At 44.3% G+C, this 24401-nt stretch overlaps 1 long non-coding RNA gene across 2 annotated transcripts in view; it reads right to left on the reverse strand.

The window, feature by feature from the left end:
- The window catches only part of LOC144668186 (uncharacterized), a 40504-nt gene extending 16559 nt beyond the window's left edge, over window positions 1-23945 (reverse strand). The window contains exons 1-3 of one of the 2 annotated variants that reach the window (XR_013573446.1): window positions 23909-23945; window positions 22577-22800; window positions 12838-12878 (exon numbers count right to left, since the gene is read on the reverse strand). This is a non-coding gene — a long non-coding RNA (uncharacterized LOC144668186). Of the gene's footprint in view, window positions 1-12837; window positions 12879-22576; window positions 22801-23908 lie in introns of those variants that run through there. The other variant, XR_013573445.1, reaches the window with a different exon arrangement.
- Between the last annotated feature and the right edge of the window lie 456 nt (window positions 23946-24401).

The raw sequence follows: 24401 nt of genomic DNA on the forward strand, positions 1-24401 counted from the left end.
ACGAGTTTACATGCTCCCTCCTTCAGCTAACACTATCAGCATATCATCTGTGGTATTCACCTCAGCTTCTCCATGTGGTAGCAAATTCCACATTCTAACCACCGTCTGGTTAAAGAACTTCCTCCTGAGTTCCTTATTGGACTTATTCACACCAATGTTATATTTACGACCCCTAGATTTCGACACTCCTACAAGTGGAAACATCTTCCCTATCAAAACGCTTCATAATTTTAAGAACGTCTTCTAGAATAGACTAGAATAATTCCTGTAGCTTCCCACCACAGCGCTTTAGCCCTTCCAGCGCTGAGGTATTTCATGCTGATTTTCAATTATTATTATTGCGCTTGATGGTTCTAAAGTACAGACAAGATAGAGAATCAAAGGGGTGGTTTGTTTCACTGCTCCTTCAGTTCTGAAGGTGTCAGGTCACTGGAACCTAGAAATTACTGGTGGTGATATCAGCAAATGAATGTTCAACAGGTTCATGCCTCTGCTTGTTTAAAGAGGTGCTAACCCACTTTAAATTAAGGCGGCATTCGTTAATATCACTAACCAATATCTTGGCCTGTAAGGCTGAAAGGTGTTTGCTCTAAATGCACAATTAATATTTACTTCAACATGCAGCATGACACTAAATGTGTTTTGATGGAAACTGAAGAATTACCTTGAAATTGCAAATATGATTTAGGAACATTTTAATGACTTAATTGTGCTTTTAACAGCTTTTAAGGATATTATTTGAATTTATAATATTCAAACATGGTGTCCCCTGACTTTCAGATGTTCTGTCTTGATTGCTTTAAGCAATATGATGCAAATTAAACCCTCTGTTTAGGAAACGTGTATTTTTGTTCTAATTAAGCCAATGATTTCTAATCAATTGCAGATCCCAATTAATGGAAAGTTTTATTAATACCTTCACTTCTGTTCTAGTGTTTTAATGGCCCTGGTAAGCTCTTTAAAACGACACTAAAACAGTCAAACGCTGTTAATTTCTTTTTTCCCTGGATATTGAAAATAAACAGTAAGGTTCCAATGTGTTCAGCATCTGCTGGATTTGTGTACCATGGGGAGGCATCACTTTGCTGGCCAGATGCATGCTGATAATAATCTCAACAGGAAAGAATGGGAAGAGTGTTTGTGCCCCTTTACTCGAATTATTTACGAGTGACCCAGTAATGTGCTGGTGACCTTGAGAAGTTTAGTTGAAGCTGGAATTATGTGCTGCCACTTGCAGTCTTATTTGCAATGACTGACGAACACTTGCTGTTGGAAAGCTACAGGAGTGAGCGTGTGTGTGTGTGTGTGTGTGTGTGTGGAGGGGATGGATGTAATATCACAATCGGTTGCGGGGGTGGGGTGTTGGGCAGTTATATTCCATTTACCCTTTATCATCTTTTTTTAACCTTAACCTTTTGAGTCCGGTGTTGTGAACCAGAAGTGCTTCTCCCTATTTCTGCAGTTTTTATTTTTCACCCAAGGACCTTTCAATATGACCACACCAAGAAAAAAAAAAGAAACTTTAAGGGAAAGAAGGCTGTTCAGATGTGTTCAAGTATTGCGGGGATACTGTCCTTGTTAAACAATTGATGTAAATTGCACCCATATATATATATATATATTATTGTGTCACTTAGACCAGACTCGACAGTGTGGAAAATGTACACATTTTCTGGTTCTTCTTAGCCCCCTCCCCAACTCCAACCCAAACGGTAAAAGATTTTCCTCAAAATGGACCTCTTTTAAAGCAAAACATTTTGAAAAGCATTAAAATTTTATGAAAAACCCAGAGGGGTGCTTCACGTTGGTGCTGTGGGCACTCAGGAGGTTGTTAGATTTTAACATCTGTGCCCTGACTACACACACTGTCGAATTTATGGTACCAAAACCATAGGAAAGCTTTAACATGTGATTTGTGAGAGTATTACCTTGGTGGAAACTGACATTAAAGCGCTTGCTGTACTGGACTTTTCACTATAGGCAAGCTTTTTTAGAGATTTTGATTCAGGTCTCAAAAATACTTCCGATGGCTAATACACGTTCTGAGTGAATTTAACTCCCAACGGTATCGATCAGTATTTATCCGTGGGTTATGAAACACATGGCAGAAATCTGATAACTTGACAGTGATCCAGCAATCTTGTTCTGTTGGCCCATTTATTCAGTTAGGCATGAAATGCTATGTATGAAACTCCACAGCTCTGTGGTGTAAACAGATACAGAACTTTACTTAAGCCATTCATTTCACACCAAAATAAATGGCAACAATATCCTGGTACATAATCAGGCTATTCAATATTAGCACGCTACTCTTTAGTGTGAATGTGGGTGCAAACCTGGTTATTGGTCATTTTTTCGCCATTCTCTTGTCACAAGGCATTAGGCCTACGTTGATAATATTAACACCAATGCCAATCTAATTTTAACGTGCAAGCTTTTTTTAATCCTGTGGAATAAAAACACCAATGAAATCATTTTTTTTTGCAGCGGAAAGAAAAGGTTCATTTACATTTCTCAGTGAATTCCGGAAGAATCCGTGACACGCTCCATCAGCAAAGTAGGCATTTTTGGGTGTGTTTTTTCATTCATGCATTGGATGTGGGCGTCGCTGGCTAGGCCAGCATTTATTGCCCATCCCTAATTCGCCTTGAGAAGGTGATGGTGAGTTGCCTTCTTGAAGCCCATGTGGTGTATATACATCCAGAGTGCTGTTACTAAGGGATTTTGACCCAGCGACAGTAAAGGAACAGCGTTATAATTCCAAGTCAGGATGGTGCATGACTAGGAGGGGAACTTGCAGGTGCTGGCGTTGCCTCGCATCTGCTGCTCTTGTCTTCTAGGTGGTAGAGTTGGATGTTTTGATGGCACTGTCGAAGGAGCCTTTGAGTGCTGCTGCAGTGCATCTTGTAGATGCTACGCACTGCTGCTACTGTGTATCAGTGGTTGAGGGAATGAATGTTTAAGGTGGTGGATGGGGTGCCAGTGAGGTGGGCTGCTTTGTCCTGGATGGTGTCAAGCTTCTTGAGTGTTGTTGGAGCTGCACTCATCCAGACAGGTGGAGAGTATTCAATCACACTCCTGACTTGTGCCTTGTAGATGGCAGACAGGCTTTGGGGAGTCAGGAGGTGAGTTACTTGCAACAGGATTCCTAGCCTCTGACCTCTCTTGTAGCAACAGTATTTATATGGCTAGTCCAGTTCAGTTTCTGGTCAATGGTAACCTCTGGGATGTAGATAGTGAGGGATTCAGTGTTGGTAATGCCATTGAATGTCAAGGGGCGATAGTTAGATTCTCTCTTGTTGGAGATGACCATTCATGCCACACAAGTGCCAGGCAATGTTGCTAGCCACTTGTCAGCCCAAGCCCACTTGTCCAGGTCTTGCTGCATTTGGACATGTACTGGTTCTGAACATTGTGCAATCATCAGTGAACATCTCCACTTCTTACCTTGAGATGGAGGGAAGGTCATTGATGAAGCAGCTGAAGATGGTTGGGCCTAGGGCACTACCCTGAGGAACTCCTGCAGTGATGCCCTGGAACTGAGGTGATTGATCTCCAACAACCACAACCATCTTCCTTTGTGCTAGGCAACCAGTGGAGAGTTTTCCCCGATTCCCATTGACTCTAGTTTTGCTAGGGCTACTTAATGCCACACTTGTCCAAATACTGCCTTGATGTCAAGGGCAGTCAATCTCATCTCACCTCGGGAGTTCAGCTCTTTTGTCCGTGTTTGAACCAAGGCTGTAATGAGGTCAGGAGCTGAGTGTCCCTGGTGGAACCTAAATGAACGTTGGTGAGCAGGTTACTGCTAAGCAAGTACCGCTTGATAACACTGTTGATGACCCCTTCCATCACTTTACTGTTGATTGAGAGTAGACTGATGGGGCAGTAATTGGCCGGGTTGGATTTGTCCTGCTTTTTGTGTACAGGACATACCTGGGCAATTTTCCACATTGCTGGGTCGATGCCAGTATTGTAGCCTCAGCTTCTGACCTGCTCTTGTCGCCACAGTATTTATATAGCTGGTCCAGTTCAGCTTCTGGTAAATGGTAACCCCCAGGATGTTGATGTGGGGGGAATTCAGCGATAGTAATGCCATTGAATGTCAAGGGGAGATGGTAGATTCTCCCTTGTTGGAGAGAGATGCAAGCTATCGTCAATGTTGTCAGACTCCAACAGGACTCAATACAATTGACATTGCATATAGGTACCTGTATTATTCCAACATATGTGAAGGTAATAAGATTAGCAAGTTTCACCTACATTATGCTGAGCGCGACATATATAACGAGTGCTATTTGCTTTTCATTATTTTAGTGCCTTATTCCGAATAGACACATGGGACATTCTTGTTTTCATAGCTTCACGCTCTTCCCTTGGAGAATAGCATGAGGTAGTGCAAGGATTTGCACATTGATTAACAGTCTGACAGGCTGTGACATGAACATTCTACCCATGGACAGAACCACCTTTATGCTAGCTGATATTCAGACTCAGCAGACATAAGCATCCTAGCAGAGCTCTGGTTTTCACTTGCCAACATAATCTCGAGCAGGATTTCAACCTGATGCCCTCTGAGGCAGGAATGCTACCACTAGGCAAAGATTCGCTTGATTGTACTTGGATGAAAAAGTGTAACATGTGACTAAACAGTACAGCAGCCACTAATACGTACACCCAAACAGGTACAGGCCACATGATGAAAATGTCCATTTGATTCTACGCAGCATTAGCAGCGATTATAGACATGCATGTGGGAGCCACGATTTAAGGTCTTTTATTACAGAAGGGAAGTGATTTTACTGGTAAGGTAAAATTTTATTTGTACTGTAAAAATTAAATTGTATCCACTCCAGTTGCCAATCAATGGAGATATGATTGTTCATATCTCCACACTCTTCTCTTACTTTGATGAGTCCACATACACAAGCATTAGCCATATCGTTGAGACTGCTTAAACACACAAATTACCCTAAACAAACCAAACTGACTTTTTAAATCTGCAAGAAAATATTAGATATGAATATTAGACATCCAGAAATGCGGTGTCTTCAGTTATATGGAGAGACTAGACTTCTGGGATTTTACTCCTTAGAGAAGGCCAAGGGGAGATTTGATAGAGCTGTTCAAAATCATGAAGGGCTTTGATAAAGTCAAGAGGGAGAAATTGTTTCCACTGGTAGGAGGGTTGGTAACCAGAGGACACAACTTTAAAGTAATTGGCAAAAGAACCAGAGATAACTTTAAAATAGCAGTGAGTTTTTTAATGCAGCGAGTTGTATTGATCTGGAATGCACCACCTAAAGGAGTGGTAGAAGCAGATTCAATAGTAACTTGCAACATGGAATTAAATAACTATTCAAGGGGACAAATTTGCAGCGCTTTGGAGGAAGGGCAATGGTGGGGCTACTTGGACAACACTTTCAAAGAGTCGACAGAAACACGATAGGCTGAATGGACTCCTTTGATGTAGTGTCATTCTATGGTATCTGCATGATACAAAATCCAGTTTAACAGTCCTTGACTTGGTGTATTGCAGCTAAGGATAGGGTCTACATCACACAAATGGTGCCCAGACCAACATGCGTTCTTTAGGACATAGTACAATTCAGATTCACTTGCGAAGTTCAGGAATGAGCAGTTACAATTGTGAAGAAAGTTTCAAACAAGTGGGCTTTCACACCATGACAGAGAAGGCTAAGGGTAAATCTAGTAGGGATTTTCAGAATTACGAAAAGTTTTGAGGGAGCAGTGAAAGAAGGATTGCATTAGTTAGCAAATTGGTTACAAGGGAGCACTCTCATGGTGACCAACAGATCATTAAAGGAGGGAATTCCATTTTCTTTATCTTTTTCACTGAATGTTTTAGAACATGGAATGCTTTATACCATAAACGGTTATTAAGACAGAGACAATAACAAAATTTAAAGGAGCCGTGGGTAAGCGTTTGAAATGGAGGAATACAAAAGGATAAGCAGAAATGGAATTATAGCTGGAAGTCTTGTGGTGTAGTGGAAGTGTCCCTATCTCTGCGTACTAAGCCCTTAGTTTAAGTCCTCCCCTCAGGACTTGATGGTCACAGAGGGTGTATTCATAATGTGGTAACAGGTTCACTATCAGTCTGTTAGTCCTTCCAGTATGGCAGGTGGTGAGAGTTTCCTGGTCAGCCATACTGCAGAAGGCAATAGCAAACCACTTTGCCAAGCATAATAATGGACCAATCCAATGGGGAAGTCTATAGTCTGGAGGAGGAGCTGTTGAAGAGTTAACAACAATGCAATCACAATGGGCTGATTGGCTTCCTCTCTGGAATAATTTCTCTGATTCTATATGTATTATTTTTCCTACAGTTATTTTCCAGGTATGCTCTGCTGCCCCAAAAGATTGCTGCCTAAAGATTACTGTTCACTTATTATTTAATATTGCTATAATTTTTGTTCTCATTTTTTTCACTTTTGTGTTATATTCTACAGTCTTAATGTTTCCTGAGCACCTTTCAGACTTGTACCTTATTCCTAATGTATATTTGCATCTTTTTGCTGTTTGAAAATACATCTCTCTGGTTTAAATACATATTAATATCACAATAATGTAATGTGTTCACTGTGTTTCTAGTCGTCAACTAAGACAATTGTATTGATTATTACGCACTTGTCATTTCTACTATATCTCTCCAGATGTTAACATAGCTGGGACAAGTTTTATTTCAAGATACAATTAATTGACAGAAATCAACACTTGGAACAGCAAATTGTTTCAAAACTTTATTCTTTATTGAAGCAGCAAAACCCTAGAGTCTTCCATTGTGAAGGCTTTTTACGTTGATGGATAGCTGAAGACACACAGGATTAGAGAACCATGTTGGGTCCTGTGGGAGGACTACATTTACCTGTGAGTTCTGATCAAGCTCTGGCCTTGGCAGGAGACTTTTTTTTGAAAAAAAAAGCATTTCATTCATGGTGCAGAATTTCAAGAGTCCAGACAGTTTGACAAACTGCTTCCTTATTCTTGCCTTAGTGCCATTCTGGATCTGTCCCGAGTCTGATTGAGCCTGCGACTTATTATAAAGTGTTAATTTTTTTTAAATAAATTCCATACTGCAAGATATGTCCTTATATATCTTGTGGGTGCAGCTTCCACAAGATGTTGCTGCAAGAAAGTGCTTCAAGAAAAAAAATCAGTCAATGTACATTGTACAAAAATATAATTTGGACTAGGATAAGCAGTAAGTCACCTGTCATCATGATTCCACTCTTCTTGAATATTAGTTTAAAGATTGACAGTCATCAATTTTGAGGGGGTGGGGGGGGCGAATATTTTTTGTAGCTCCATCTCCTTGGTTTTTAACTCACGGATTCATAGTGGAATGCAAAGTATGCTACATTCCATAAACTCGAGAATCGTGAAAGGAAAGAAGACTTGCATTTATCTAACACCTTTCTCGACCTCAGGGCGTTCTAAAGTGCTCTCCAGCTAATGAGCTAATGTGTAATGTAGGAAATGTGGCAGCCAATTTGTGCACAGCAAGATCCCGCTCATGCCCAGATTATTTGTTTTAGCAATGTCGATTGAGCGATAAATATTGACCACGACAGTGGAGAGAATGGCCCTGGTCTTCTTCAAAATAGTACCGTGGGAATTTTTTATATCCACCTAAGAGGGCAGATAAGGCTTTGGTTTCACGTCTCATTCTGAAGATGGCAGCTCTCACAGTTCAGCATTTGCTCTGCGTTGCATTGGAGTGTCAGCTGAGATGCCAGAAAGGTGCCAGATCATCAGGAACTGAATTCTTTTCGTGATTATGAAGCCCTCTTTCCCTAAGCTGCTGTGCCAAGTTCAGGTTAGGCTTGTCATATGGATAGCTGTCTTCGGTGATTGTACTGTAAGGTTAGGCTTGTCATATGGATAGCTGTCTTCAATGATTGTACTGTAAGGTTAGGCTTGTCATATGGATAGCTGTCTTCGGTGATTGTACTGTAAGGTTAGGCTTGTCATATGGATAGCTGTCTTCGGTGATTGTACTGTAAGGTTAGGCTTGTCATATGGATAGCTGTCTTCAATGATTGTACTGTAAGGTTAGGCTTGTCATATGGATAGCTGTCTTCGGTGATTGTACTGTAAGGTTAGGCTTGTCATATGGATAGCTGTCTTCAATGATTGTACTGTAAGTTTCAGGTTGACTTAAAAGCAGAGAGCATTAGAAAATGGACCATTACCTTTAATCTAAAAGAGGATGGCAGCAGCTTTACGGGTCGAGAGGCTGAACTGAGAGCAGATCATGTTAAACCAAAGGATTATTTTGGTACTAATTATAACTAAAAGGATGCTATTTAGATGATTAGTATGATTCTGACTTCAAGTGGACCAACCACTGGAGTTGCACTCTCATTCTGCCACCATAAATTTACAGAGATTCTGTAGGCTGGAATAAGGGGACATTGTTACAATAATGTGTAGTTACATAATAATGAAGAGTCCAAGGCACTTTACAGGAGCATCCATACAAGATTTAGGCAAGTTAGGCAAGCTTGATTCTCAGCAAGTTGAGCAATGAGATCATCCAAAAACACATAGGTTTCACGTGTACATTAACAATACCCAGTTCGATCTCACCTCCACCTCTCATGACCCCACCATTGTCCCTAATTTGTCAGATGCCTGTCCGAGATCCAGTGCTGGATGAGCAGGAAATTCATCCAACTAAATATTGAGAAGACCAAAGGTATTGTCTGGAATTTTCCACTGTCGTTGGTGGCAGGTGTCATGGTGGGCAGGGGGGAGAATTTGGCAGGAGGAGCAAAAATTGGAGTGAGGCTGGGAAGGGGAAGCAAAGGTGTCGGGGGGTGAGGTTGGGAGGGGTGGTCGAAAGTGTCAGGGGCCGAGGTTGTGGGGGAAAAGTGTCAGAGAGGGTGAAGTTGCGAGGGAGGCCCGAAGTTATTGGGGGTGCAAGGTTAGGGAGGGGGTGGCAAGGCGTTGGGGGGGTTTAGGTTGGGGCGGGGGTAAAGGTGTCGGTTGGGTGAGGTTGGCGGGGGGTGAAGGTGTCGGGGTGGGTGAGGTTGGGGGGGTTACGTGTTGGGGGGGTTATGTGTTGGGGGAGTAAGGTTGGGAGGGGGGAGCAAAGGTGTCGGGGGTACAGTTCTGGGGACAATGGTGTTGGGGAGGGTGAGGTTGGAGGAAGGGAGGAGGGTGTCTAGTGAGAGGAGGGAGTTGGGGAGGAGGTAGTATGGGAGGAGGAGGGTGTAATGGGGGAGAATGGTGCAAATGGGGAGGTAGGTGTAGGCGGGGAGGAAGCTGTAAGGGAGTTCAGAGCAGCGAAGGTGTCCGGGGTGGGGAGGAGGGAGTTGGGGGGTGGGTGGGGGGGAAGGTGTCCAGGGAAGGAGGGAGCTCGGTGGAAAGAAGGCGTAAGCATGGAGGAAGGAGAAAGGGAGGGGTCTGTAGTGTCAACGGCTGCCTCCTGAGCATGGGAGGATGGCATGGTGAGTGTGACAGGGGGCAGAGGGAACCGGTAGGGTGGGAGGGTGAGGGTGCATTGGCACTGGTAGAAGGGACGGCGAGGGCGGTTGGTGGGGAAACTGAAGCAAACACGGACCCTGGGAGTGGGAAGGAGCAGATCGGGGAGGTCATTATGGATGGAGGGGGGGGCGGATTTTCAGGAAGATAGGGAACATTCACGTTCACCTGGACATCCTGAATGACAAGGGTTCGGGCTGTAGGGTAACGGTGGGGAGGTGGTAGATGATGCCTGGCGAAAGGGGAGGGGGATGCAGCTGGAGGACTCACAAGCCTATAAATGAAGCTGAAAGACAACATTACACATTATTCAGTGGAAGTGAATATATTTTCCGATTATAAAAGTGACAAAATGTGTTCACCCGTGCAACAATATGATTAGAATTTCTTAACTTTTCTCGGCCTATCACTTCTTCCAGGTGCTGCCCTGACATCTGCAGCAGGGGTGGAGACAGCCTGTGCAATGGTTGGTCCTGTTGCCTCTGATACCTTTGGGTCCTCTGAGCTCTTGGGATCCCCAGCTTGCTCTGGCTGTCCCCCTGTAGGCCGGCTGCTCCCTCTGCAGTGACAGAGGATGAGGTTGAGGGGGTCACAGGCAAAGGGAGTGGACAACCTCAGATTCCTCAGTGGATGATCCAGGGGTGTCCAGCTGCCACTCCTTCTCCCTTCGGGTACCCGGGTGCCCTGGCCTGACCCCTTTAGGGGAAGGAACACCTGGAGGGACATTGAGGTGCCCTGTTTCCCTCTCTCATTGCCACTACAGGAACTCACCCATGGCTACCGCGATAGAGTGCAGGTCTGCACACATCTTCACTTTCTGCTGGACCAGGGTCTCTATGGCGTCCATCATCCTTCCCGTGGAGACCTCCATACGCACACATGTGGGAACCACTTCATCAGAGAGTAGGTGGACGCACTCCTCTGACTTATGTGCCACTCTGTTGAGGGCTTCCAACAGCTCTGCATGGTGTTCCCCTGCCTTCTGCTGAATCTCCACAATGAGTTGGAAGGCCGAATCCAGAGGTTCATCAACTGACTCCGATCTCACAGACGCCTCTTCCCCAGCAGTCCACCTCCTGCTACAGGCTTATGAACATGTGGTGACTGGCTTGTGAACCCGAGGCTGCTCTAGATTTAGGTCCCAACGAGGTGTGTGTCTCTGCACTGGTGGAGGGTGTGGGTAAGCGCTGTGACAGATCTTTCAGGCTGCTTATTTCTAGCCTTTCAATGGATGAAGTGTCCCCTTGACTGGAGGTGAGGACCTGGATGGAGCTGAGGGACTGAGGGTGTCGGTCACTTGGCAGAGCTCCCTGTGAACCACAGTAGAGGTAATTAGTGCATGGCCACAGAGTCAGAAACAGGAGAGAGAGCACTCACAGATGTGTTGACAGAGGGATGATGTGGTGCACGACATTCATGTGGGTGTTCGCCACCAACCTCACTGTCGCCGCAGGCAGGGTCCAGGTCCTCACCAGTCAGCACGATGGCACAATCCTCAAAGTGAGTGAGGGGCCTAATGTGGGCCACTCCACCCCTGGTCTGGGACCTCTCCCTGCTGTTGTGAGCCAGCTTCTCCTGCATGAAAACAGATGGAGAGAGTGTGAGCAGGATGCATGGCACAGCAGATGATAAGGATGCATATTTGTGTAATGAGCGGAGTCATGGACAGGATGAGGACATGAGCTCCAGAGGATAAGCTTGACGGAGATGTGAGAGTGTGTGTGAGAGTTAGTGGTGTTGTCCCTTGAGGTGTGAGATCCCTGTGGATATGTGATGGGTTTGTGAGTGTGTGCGTTGAGAGTGATGAGGTGGCTGATCCACCCTGGCAGAACGGATGAGAGCATTCATGCTGTAGCGGCACTGGGTGGCTGACCTACTCTGTGCCCCGGTGGCAATGACCACCACCTCCCAGGCGGGACTGGTGACTCTGGTGGACCTCCTGCGGCCAGATCAGGGTTAGAGGAGTTTGCAGAGGCCTTCCACTTATTCCAGCAGCTTCCCCTACAGAGAGGGCTGCTGCCTTTGCTTTTGGGGTCATATGTTGCCCGGAGGAGCCCTGGTCTGTAGACATGGAATAGGCTGCGCTCTGGTGCACTTTAAATATGGCGCCCGGAGTGAGGAAGCGCTGAGGTCACAGCGTGGTGGGCCAATCCAGGTCCGCCCACCAGGGATCCAGCTTGTTTCCCATGAATAGATTATGAATGAGGTGGGACACACCGGGAAGGGGATGATACAGCGCAAACATCTGCCATTGTGGCCAGCAAGTAAAGCGATGCTTTTCCTGCCCGCTACCGTACATAGTGCAAATCTGGGACGATTTGTCTTCAGTCCCTGTCACAAACTCTGTTTGTAGCCATAGCCTCCAACCTCCTCCCTGCCAAATATCTGAAGCTGAACTAGAATGTTTGGAACCTTTCTGCCCTGCTTGACACTGAGATGAGTTTTTTAACCACAGCACCGTGCCTACGCTAAAACCAAAAGCAAAATACTGTGGATGTTGGAAATTGGTAACAAGAACAGAAAGTGCTGGAAATACTCTGCAGGTTAAGCAGCAACAGTGGAGAGAAAAACCGAGTTAACAGGTTAGATTGTCACTCGCGATGCAGGTTACGGATTTTGGAAACATTCCGAGTTCGGCCTGCCCACCTTGGGAAAGAGCGCTCGCAAGGACAGGGTCCTTATTGTGGGTGGGCTGGGGGGGGGCGCTATGTGTGAGCTTCAGTCAGGCCAGAAACCCAGCAAAAGGTTCAAAGGGAGACACAGGGGCTGCCGGGTGTGGAGGCAAGCTGTTCAAAAGGCCCTCCTCAGGGCTGTGGGGCATCATCCCAGCTAAAATAAAAACAGAAAGGCCCCTCAGCACTCGCCCCTCAACGTCCACCCCCACCTCCCCCATCACACACACACTCCCAATGCCCCATCCATGCCAAGTCATGGCCCCCACCCATCACACCCCCTCAAACAACCCTTATGGTCCCTCATTTCCCCCTTGCCAAGGTAGGCCACTTCCTATAGCCCCTCATGCCCCAATGCCAAGCTATGCTCCCAAATAACCCCGATGGCTCCTCATACCCCCTGTGCCAGCCTATGGCACTTTACCCACCCCCCCCCAAGGCCCCTCAAGCGCCCACGCCTATATATTGAATAGAACTAATGAACCGTATAATGACAGTAGGTTGTGTAATAAAAAGCTGTGTTTGTTGCTAACGCTGTGTGTGCACAGTTCCATTTCTCCAACCAATCAGACTGCCTCCTCCCAATTCAATCCCAGCTTCTATTCCATTCTCACACAACTCACCTCTCAGACACATTGAAAATTTTACTCACACATCTTCCAGCTGAATTACAGAGTGTAATGTGTTATCCTGAATCTGTGAAAGAGGAAACAAACGCAAACTTTGACTGTATATACATATATCCCCAGTTCTGAAGTGGCATGGATATCCCTCTGTTTTATTCCTGGAAGTGGGAGATGGGTCATGTGTAGTGCAGGTTGTGAGTGACTGGGAATTCTGGATTTACAGAAAAAAACCATTTCTATCTGAAATCTGCTCCCAGTCCCAGGACAGGGATTATTGATCAGGAGATCCGCTCTTTCCTGAAAGACGTGGGTAGCTCTGAGAAGAGCCTTTGGGTTTGGGTTGTTTCACTTCTTTCCTGGTGCTGCTTTCTTAGCCTTTGCTGCTTCACTTTGGGCTTGACCTTCGATTTATCAACTTTTTTTATGCTAGTAGCATTTTGGCAGGCGGGACAGGGAGGAGTGATGCCATTAGATTGCTGCGCATGTGTGGAGCAGTGCTCATGTGCAGACGGGTATCAGTGGCCATTTTTCATGGCCATATTGCATTGGCAGCAGACACAATGTAAAAAAAGTGGTGCATTGATAACTTAACATTTCCTTAAAAAACTCCTTTTTACTATAGTACAACAAAAGTGTCAATCCTCCAGACATTTTAAAGTATCAATAGCAGAAACTGCAAGCACTTGAGACCTCTTTATCTTGTGTAAATTGACAGCATAGATCAGAGAACCAGAGCTGTCAATCAAACAACGTTCTCCCCAGGGCTCAGGTGTTTCAACAGGATTTCTGGACTCTCAGCCAAACCTCATCATGTATATCGGGGATTTTGGGGGGCATAGCCTGGCATGGGGGACCTAAGCAGGACCTTTTGAACTTACCTTCAAAAGATCGCCTCATGCAGACTATGGTTCACAACTCCTCTGAGGTGCCGTGAACTACAATTCTTTGGAAAGCTAGCCCGACTCCATGAAAACTGCGGAAGACTAGGACATGACTATCTCTGCAATCGATCCAACCTCGCGGATTGTGCAGGGTGTGGGCTTTTGAGCCAAACCAGCCCGCACCCTAAAAAAGGCACTCCCAAAAATTAGAAATCCGGGAACGAAGTCAGGAATCACTGAATCGGGTCCTGGTCGTCATTTTTAAAGGGCTTCCAAGTCATCCCAACTCAGTGAAAATCCAGCCCAACATTTCAATGCGATTACATTTTGGCATAAATTCTGTCTCTCTCTCCACAGATGCTGCTTGACCTGGTGAGTATTTTCAGCATTTTATCCTATCATTAAGACCACCAATTTCCACCCTTATAACATTACACCTCTCTGTTCCACATCCAGCTCATCTGACAGTGAAACTATACCTTTGTTACTTCCATACTTGATATTCCAACACACGTTCAGCTTGTCACCTACACTCTACCCTGCATAAGCTTAAACTCATCCAAAACTCTGCTGCCCAAACCCTAACTCGCACCGGGTCCTGTTCCCACGTTACCCCTGTATGTGGAAAAAGAACATTTTATATCGACACAGGATTAGGTTAAATGGAGGATACAGACAGCCTGCATCAACGTAGTTCTGTGCAACTCAGTTTCAACTGTCATCGAAAACAGAGTTTTGTTAATTGTCAGATTGGCTACTAGATTATGCAATACCAAGGTAAGTAGGCACTCTATCCATGTCAGCCCCTCTGGCCATTGATTTCACATTGGCATTGGCTTTTGCTGTATAGAAGCCAATGATCCAGACTATCTTGCCTTCTTGTTCCTTGGCAGGTTAAATGAAGATTTAACAGGAAAAGGTTTTTTTTTTAAAAAATGGGCTCGGACTTCTGTGGAGTGGCAGAGTCGGATTGCCATTCCGTTCCTAGTTTCTTACCTGGAAATCCAGCCGCTCCTTTCTTGCCCGGCCTACCAACTCAGACCAGGCGAAAACTGTGTAGGGCACTGCGCTCCTGAGGCCTTCAGTCAAGGGCTGGAGGTAAGGAAGCCATGCCCCATTTTTACGGCACTACCTACCACAAAGCAAGTAAGTTGAAAAGGACCAGCCACTTTCAGAAGCCATGGAGGAGGCAGGTTTGTAAGGTGAGGGGGTAGAATTTGGAGGTGGAGGGGGGTTGGAGTCAGGTGGTCAGTGGAGGGGTTGGTCAGGGTGAGGGTCGATTGGCCGGGGTGGGGGGGTGGTGACGGTTGGTTTGTCGAGGGGGCGGGGACTGGGTGGTCAGTGGGGAGGGGGTCAAGTGTTCGGGGGTCAGGTGGTCCGGGGGGTTCCATGGCGGGGTCGGGAATTCCTGTGGTGGGGGGGGTTGGGGGTGAGGGGATGGGGGTGGTTCAGTACCCAGGAGTTAGAAATGGTTTTAATTCTACTAACTTTCTCTGGGTGACCATTACTGTATCAGTAGGAACCATCTGAAGTTTGCAATTTAACTCATACTTCGGATGGTTCCGATTGCAGGGCAATTGACCAATGATTCCCAGGCAATTGCTGTGCAATTCTTACCTGGAGACTTCTTGGGGGAGGGGTCCCTAGCACGTCTTTGGGGTTTCCCCCAGTTATGACACCCCGGAGCCTGGATGTTACGAGCCATTGAACTTGAAAAAAATGGACAAAACTGTTTTCCAATCGAAAAGATATATAGAAATTACTTCAGCAATTTTCCATTCTTTGTGACTCTCTACCCAACGCTTGTAAAATCATATGTCTTGGAGAGGGTTTTGATAGTGAGTTGCCCAACACTAAGGTCTTTGAATTTCATTGTACAGTGCCCTGCAGTTATTTCAAGCAGTCCATAAGGCAGCGTAGTTAAGTTGAAATATTCTCCAGCTTGTGCATTAGAGCTACTGGGGTATGAAGGTCACCCAGTCTACCAAGTCATGTGCATTTGCTGATAATAATTACTTCACCTTTGAAACCAACCCTGCTTTAAGTGAAAGCTTCATGAATAATTAATTAGATTATGTTTTACCAACAAATTTTCTTGCCAGTTTTCTCCCTTCCTTTTCTCTCCTGAAGACGTCAACTGCTTGCTGGTGTTTGGACACGCTTCAATAGTTCATCCAAGTTGGCTGTCTTCATGTATGAACCAAGACCATGAATGTCCATAGGCTAATTGCCCATGCCGTGCAAGAACCTGTCATTCAGCATCCACGCGCACGGACTTCATTTGATTGAGGGAACCTGGCTCACTCCATTTAAGCATCCTTATCCAGGTGTCCAAGGTAACATCACCTAACTTGGTGCAGATCATACACTGAACCCGAGACCTCCTGACTCACCTAATCATTGGATAAAGGCATTGAAGTATCGGGTGTCGCCTTCTGCTTCATTCTGTTACTGTATGTAGATTGAACATAGGCCACTGGCTCCGGTAAATCACTCTGCATATTCAAAGCTTTTGAAATCTAACGTGCATAGATTTCAGAGACTGAGCAATAAAGAACACTGCAAGTTGCTGGGTGCTTTTACGCACCTGCCCTCATTTAAGATACTAGGCTCACAATGCTTTAGTTCATTTGACATTGACTTTTTCCAGTTCCAGGGAAGGGCATCCTGTGATTAAGTGCCATCAGCATAACATTGGCAACAGTTGACAACAGCAGCTCACCATCACCTTCTCAAGGGCAATTAGGGTGGGCCTTACCAGTGACACCCAAAATTCCTTGAAAGAATTTTTTAAAAAGTGCTTGCAGTGTAGAAAATTTCAAGGATAGAAATACAGGGTTGTTATTATGGTGTCATTAAGGAACCACTAACTCTTCCAGTGCCACTATTATTGATTAACCGACCTGTGATGTGTAGTGTAGCTTTTCTGCACCATGCTCTCCTTGGCACAAAACATGTCCAAAGGCTATAGAGGAAGCTCAGTGTTCGGAGGGTTAATATGCATACAATAAAACTGCCCTGCCCTTACATAAAAGTTTACTAAAACTGATTTCACTCCCAGCTGGAAATCTCGATATAACAATAGAAAAGCTTGGAGGAAATAATAAAAAAAGTATCCTCACTCAACCCAGATGTTCCAGTTCCTTTTCCAAGAAATCTTTTTTTATTTTGTGTCATTTTCTACAAGGAAATAATGTACTGCACTATTTTTGCTTCGTATTTAGACTCAGTCATTCAATTATATGAAGTAAAAATGGACTTTAGCGGTTACTTTACAGTTTTCAAATAAATTACCTTAAAAAGGTTAGGATAACTTAAATTGTTTTATGTTTTCTTGAGGCAACTAGAAAATAAGTTGTGCTGGTTTGCACTTTTCTCTATTTTGACAAAATGGAAATGTCTCCTTTCAAACCAGCTCACCCCCTCTTGTCTTTGAAACAACTCTTTCTCACATTGTCCAGGCGGGGTCCCTTATCTCTGTATGAGAAACTTTCACAAACAGCTCCAACTTATAGCAGCTGCACAATGACAAGGCACACCTTGTCAAAACACTAAACGTCCTCTAAACCTCACCCCAATGGAACATATCTGAACAGTCTTTTTGGGTTGGGTTTGTCAGAGATGGTAGCTCGGAGAAGCTTATTTGGAAAATTTAGGTAGATAGATTATTCTGAATGGTGACAAAACTATCTGGCCTGGTGAAAGACAGATTGAATATCTCACAGGCTTTGATTTTTTCCCCTCTCTCTGTGCACATTGAATCAAAAGACAATTTTGAGCTTCTTCCTCACCAATTTTCTCCACTACAGACAGGAAGTGTGGGAATTGGTGCCAGTTTCTTTTGAAATGATTAGTACGAGATTTAGTAATGGATTCTAAATAAAATGAAACGTTGTCCCATTCCAAACCTACTAACAACAAGAAACATACACACAGGCGCACCTCAGATGCAATACTGAGGTCCTTTACAATTGCCCTCTCATAGTTCTCTATGAGAATGGGAAATCACTGCCATTTAATGCTGTATTTGAGCATTGCTTTATCTTTGAAGATTGCAGCAGCTAGACTCTATGCTGTCTATGGAAGCCTTGGAACCTTACCAGCAGCCAGGGAGAGCAGTGAAATTGGAGGCATTTTAATAGGATGTGCTATTGACATCACTTGGTTTCTAGAAGTTTCAAATTACTATCTGGTAAGCTCTGAACATAAGAGAACACACATTATTTTATGAACCTGCTTCATCTGGGGCCTGGTGCCCAGCTTTTCTTCCCATGTTCCCTGCTCTGTTTAAATAGTTGCCTTCCAGCTGTGCACATGAACTGTATAAACAGATGCCATTAGACATTTCATAGACACTCAGCCTTCTCCATCTCTGCTGCCTATCTTCACTGTCTCTCCTTATTAGGGATACCAATAGGTTCCTGATCCCAGATCAGCAGAAGTGAGCCGTATATATAGGCCAGTGACCTCTGCCAAAGAGACCACTTGTTGGAAAGACCGCTTTGTTCACCTGACAAAGATGAAGGACATTGTTTCAATCCTTATATCTACATTGCTTCCAGGATGAGCACAGCCCATGCCAAGAAACCTTTATGTATACCTTTAGCACAAAGCCTGTAATTAAAATGTACCAGGGCTTCATAAATCATAAACGTGAATGTGAACTCGTGTAAAAAGTGCAATTTTCTTCCAGATTCCACTTTTACCTCCAGGCCCTTAAAATGCAGGTAGGTGCAAACAGCAACTTGTGTTTATCTAAAACTTTTAACATAGGAGAATATCCCAAAGTCAGACCCACAGTGGTGTGAGAAAAACAGACGCTTAGCTAAAGGAGAAGAGATAAGGAGAGGTGCCTAAAGCCCTGACCCTGATCTCTCCACTTGCTTGTGAGATTCTCTACATTAATTGGGATTATGAAGACATTCTCCTCCTCCCCTCCTGTGTAAACGTGGGGGAAATTGTTATCTACCCAGCTGTACACCACAGAAGATTAAAATGAATAGAATAATAATTTTAAAGATGCCCCCTGCTGCCATAGCTTGGCCCAGAGATAGCTGTCATTCCCTTTACACTTAGTATAATTGCAGGAAAGTAATAGCAGGATTTGTATAATGATGTGCACAGTGTGACACGTTGTACAGATGCTCTGCCTTATGTTAAAGGATCAAAATTGTATAAAATCTGTGTAATTGCAACTTAACTCAAAAGGATCTTATTTGATCAGCTCAGGATCAGCTTGGCTCTGTTGGTCGAATTCTTGCTTGTGAGCCTGTGATGTTTCGGAGATCAAACCCCAGCATAGGCTGGAGCATATAATCAGCTGACCCTTCATTGCAGAACTGAGGGAGAGCTGTGTTGTTGGAGTAATCATCTTTCAAATGAGATATTAAGGCAGTTACAGGCAGTCTGCTCAGGTGTATGTAAGAGATCCCATGATGTTATTTAAAGAGGAGCAAGAATACTGCTCTCTGATGGTATATACACAATAAAACCTTGCACAGAAGTGTGTATATTGATAGTGATTTACATTACTGTATACTGATCTCTTGCCCCCCAACCCCAGTCTGAAAAATTCAGCAAATCAGCATTCACCATGCCAGCTGGCAACCTTTTGGAATCATAGAAGCAAAGAAACCGACAACATAGAAGATTATTCACCCCATCATACATGCACTGGCTCTTTGAAAGAGCAGTTGTACTTAGTGCTTCAGCCCTGACTTTTTGTGTATAGTCCTGTGAGTTCCTTATCCTCATGTACCTGTCCAATTCCCTTTAAAAATCAGCTCCCACCACCTTTCAGGTACAGCGTTCCAGATCCCAACAGCCAGTGAAAACATTTCTCCTGATTTCACCAGCAGATCTTTGTCCAATTGTTTCATTTCGATGACCTCTGGTTATTGACTCACTCGCCTTCCTCCATCAAAATCCTTCCTCCATCAAAATCCTTCCCCCATCAAAAGAGCTGAACTCCCGAGGTGAGGTGAGAGGGACTGCCCTTGACATCAAGGCCACATTTGAATGAGTGTGGCGTCAAGGATCCCTTGCAAAACTGGAGTCAATAGGAATCAGGGGGAAAACTCTCCACTGGTTGGATTCATACCTAGCACAAAGGAAGATGGTTGTGGTTGTTGGAGGTCAGTCATCTCAGCTCCAGGACATCACTGCATGAGTTCCTCATGGTAGTGTCCTCATCCCAATCTTCAGCTGCTTCATAAATGACCTTCCTTCCATCCACCATAAGGTCAGAAGTGGGGATGTTCGCTGATGATTGCACAATGTTCAGCACCATTCACAACTCCTCAGATACCGAAGCAGTCCATGTTCAAATGCAGCAAGACCTGGACAATATCCAGGCTTGGGCTGACAAGTGGCAAGTAACATTCACGCTACACAAGTGCCAGGCAATGACTATCTCCAACAAGAGAGAATCTAACCCTCACCCCATGACGTTCAATGGCATTACCATCACTGAATCCCCCACTATTAATACCCTGGGGGTTACCATTGACTAGAAACTGAACTGGACTAGCCATATACAAGAGCAGGTCAGAGGCTAGGAATGCCGCAACGAGTAACTCACCTCCTGACTCCCTAAAGCCTGTCTCCCATCTACAAGGCACAAGTCAGGAGTGTGATGGAATACTCCCCACTTGCCTGGATGAGTGGAGCTCCCACAACACTCAAGAAGCTTGACACTGACCAGGGCGAAGCAGCCCACTTGTCTGGCACCACATCCTCAAACATTCACTCCCTCCACCACCGACGCACAGTAGCAGCAGTGTGTACCACCTACAAGATGCACTGCAGGAATTCACCAAGGCTCCTTCAACAACACCTTCCAAACCCACGACCACCACCATCTAGAAGGACAAGGGCAGCAGATAGATGGGAACACCACCACTTGGGAATTCCCCCCCAAGTCACTTACCATCCTGACTTGGAAATATATCTTCATTCCTTCACTGTCACTGGGTCAAATTCCTGGAACTCCCTTTTGAACAGCACTATGGGTGTACCTACATGGACTGCAGCGGTTCAAGAAGGCAGCTTACCACCACCTTCTCAAGGGCAACTAGGGATGGGCAATAAATGCTGGCCCAGCCAACGAAGCCCACATCCCATGAATGAATAAAAAAAACCCTCAACATCTTAGAAACCACTGGTACACTATTCTCCGAGAAGTGAAGAACAATGTAACATCTAACCTGGTTCTGCCCTGCGATAATGCACAATCTTCCACACTATGAGCTACCCCCACCAACTTAATGTCATCTGCCAATTTTGACACCATACCCCCAATTCCTGAATCCAGGGCTCTGATCTTGACAGTAATGGGTTGTGTAATTCTGGAAGGGGGCATTATTGGCACGTGGCATCATTAACAAGACCAGCACTTACTGCCTATCCCTAGTTGCCCTTGAGTAGGTCATGACAAGCTATCTACTACTGAATAGCTTGCTAGGCCATTTCAGAGTGTAGGCGAGAATCAACCACATTGCTGTGGTTCTGGAGTCAAAAGTAGGCCAGACCAGGGAAGCATGGCAGATTTCCCTCCCTAAAAGGGGTCAGTTATCCAAATGGGTTTTTACAATAATCCAGTAACTTCATGATCAATAAGATTCAGTTTTTATTCAGATTTATTAGTTAAGTTTAAGTTCCAACAGCTGCACTGGTTCGATTTGTCATACCTCTAGAACATTAGTCTGGGCCCCTGCATTTTTAGTCTAGTAACATTACCACTATGCTATCTGGAAACTGAGGTTTCTTTGCATGCTGTGAATCTTTGGCCCTATGGCATGTGAAGATTTTTCTGCTGTAAGCTCCCTGCCCAGAAGTCAGCCTGATTGATAGACTTGGCTTCCAGTCAAGCAGGGGTCACTCAGGAGCAGCCTGCAGTTGCTCTTGGGAGCTTAGGGGACCTCGATCCTTGATCCTCAAGAAGGTGCCCAATTTCAATGGAAATCCAATCCTCAACCCTGGGGTCTAAATCCAGAGCAGAGTACAATCCCTAACTCCAGGTGGGCTCTGATAAAGGGGAGTTTGGGAGGAGGTGGGGGCTGGGTGAAGCACTCTTTTCCTGAGGCCTGGGAGACCTATCTGACCAGGGTTAAATCTGATGCTACAATAAATAGCTCTGAAGAAGAGTCATACGGACTCAAATCATTAACTCAGAGTTAACTTGCTAACCAATCAGCACCCTATTCTCATGCAGTGTAAATTGATGTTCCTTTTGAAATTTGCTATTCTTGTGTCTGTCCTAAAAAGACAAAAAGCTTCAATGGCGTGTCTCTTTAATCACCAATACTACCAAACAACTGTTTCTCTTAACATCTTCCTTCTGTTTTCCATTTGGTAGTCTGCTACCTGGGCCCTGACTCCACCTGCCCTGACCTTGCTCATGAGCTTCTTATGAGGCACCTTAAAAACATATGATGCTAACATTGAGTTGAAATGCTAAATGAAACAGGGGCCCTGATTTTAAATCTGTGCAAGTGGGTGGGTTTTGAATGAGTTAAAATATAGGCTCTTGCTCTCACTGTTTTCTGCTTTCTTCTCCTGCTCACTTCCAACATTTCTGATAATTTCACACCCTCCAGATTTCCACTGAGTGTTAATTAAATGTGCAATGAGAAATTATGTGGTATCTAAAAAATATATATTCTTCATGACACCAGGAAGGCAAAAAATCCACAGGTTCAGTTAGTTTTGCTTAGCTCATCTCCGCTACAACAATTATTTTAGCTATTTTATTATGACATAGCAATAAAACATATGAAATAATAAGTATAAAATGCCAGTGACAGTTATGACCTGTGGAGATTAGAGGACATGCAGTGTCATCAACATTACTTCCAGGTCACAAAATAACTCAAAAGATATTACTCACCACAGCTGGTAGAACTGCTTCTCAAAGTGCTTTGCTCTATTGCTACTGCTGACTTCAGGCCCCTTTTGCTGCAACCCTGTGCTGTCTCCGCTGACTCAGGACATCTTTATCTGTGTTTCAAGCATACTGCCTTTCTCCACTCCATCTTGATTTGCTTTTAACTGCTTTAGTCTTCTGGGTCATGACCTCCTGTCTCTTGACTTCCCTGCAGCCTTTCTTTCTCTCTTTGATTTTGCAGGCAAACGAAAACAATGAGGGAAGACACAAACGAACGACTTTTTTTTTAAAAAAAGGAACATTTTTAACAAAAAAAATGCAAATGCCAATTAAATCTTCAGGGCAAGGGACAAATAAAATTAAGGGCAATAGTAAATAAACTGATGCGTTTAAAAACCAAGCCAAACACAGAAAGCTGAGAAATAGAGATGAAAGATAACCCAAAGAGAGTAGGTAGTTTAAAGGAAACCCGAATAAATTGGAATGAATGTGTAAAATGCTCCCAAAGCACGCACTGAACATCTTGTAAAACCAAAATAAATGAAAGGGTCAAAATGACAGTAGCAAGAAATAAAGAAAAACATAGAAACTTAGAAAAAAAACTTCTGCTGACAACAACAGGGCCCAAACTGCATGTTTAAAGAAGGACCCCTTTTTGCGGGTGTCCTGCTCGATTGCCTGCTCAAAAGAGCAGGTTCGTAGTGGGACATGTTGGGAGTGGGGTCAGGGTGAGTAAATCACTGATCTTACTTTAACTACCTCCTGCCCAGTTTCAGCCAGGCATTGATCAGGAGTTAAAATTGGGGTTGGAAGATCAAATCCCAATGATGGTCAATAGACCTGATTTTAACTTTGTGTAAGTGGCTGCATTTTGAATGAGTTAAAATCTTGCCCAGAATGTGAGTAAAATAAATGGAAAAAAATAAAAAAGCATTGGAGATGTGCATGGATTGATACAAGAGCTCTCACATATCTGCAAGGTTTTACAGCCGGGCTTGATGTTTTGGATGGTATTAGCATCTCAGGAACTTGGTGCAATGATTCCGATTATTGGGATCTAATTCTGGAAGGAGATAGATGCTTTAGAAGAGAGGAGAAAAGGAAATGTTGTGAAAGGATATTTAAACTTCAGTATTAAGGCACAGGTGGGAGAGGATGTAAGAAAGAAAAAGGCAGACAAAGATCACTTTGGGTAGAATTAATGGATGGCAACAGAGGTAAACTATTAGCAGGGGTATGCTACACATGACCAGGCAAGGCTGAAATCCTTGATCTACAACTGTGAGATGAGATAACAGTGACTAGTAACTATAGTAGTTGGAAATTGCAACTTACCAGAAATTGACTACTAGTTAGGAAGGAAGGGACTTCTAGAATGAAAGGAAAATAGGTCAATATGTCAATGTGATCACATTTGAAATTACAATAGCTGTGGAGGCTACCAAAACCCAAACAAAATTGCTATATTTTAAGAGGACCAACGCTATATGTTCGAGTACTCTTGTCACTGTGGTCCTGATAGGTCTGAATATGGCTAGGAATTTGGAGGAACTTTGCAGCTCCTTCAAGGTGCTGCTTCCTAATGCCATGGAACAATGCGTACCCGTGCAAAGCATTCGAGTTCAAAAGACACTCCAAGTTGATGGAATGAGACTGCCGAGCAACTGATAAGGAAGGGAAAAGAGGCATTTAAGGCCAGGTGGTAAGATGGTCAGGAATTAAGGTGGAATCCACACCAATTAAGGCAGGCCTAGAACATAAAAAGGGCATCAAAATGGTAAAGAAAATTTTCAAATTGAACGTGGCAAGATAAATGAAGGATGATAAG

Source organism: Cetorhinus maximus, chromosome 26, assembly GCF_964194155.1.
Source record: "Cetorhinus maximus chromosome 26, sCetMax3.hap1.1, whole genome shotgun sequence".
Classification (NCBI taxonomy): Eukaryota; Metazoa; Chordata; class Chondrichthyes; order Lamniformes; family Cetorhinidae; genus Cetorhinus; species Cetorhinus maximus.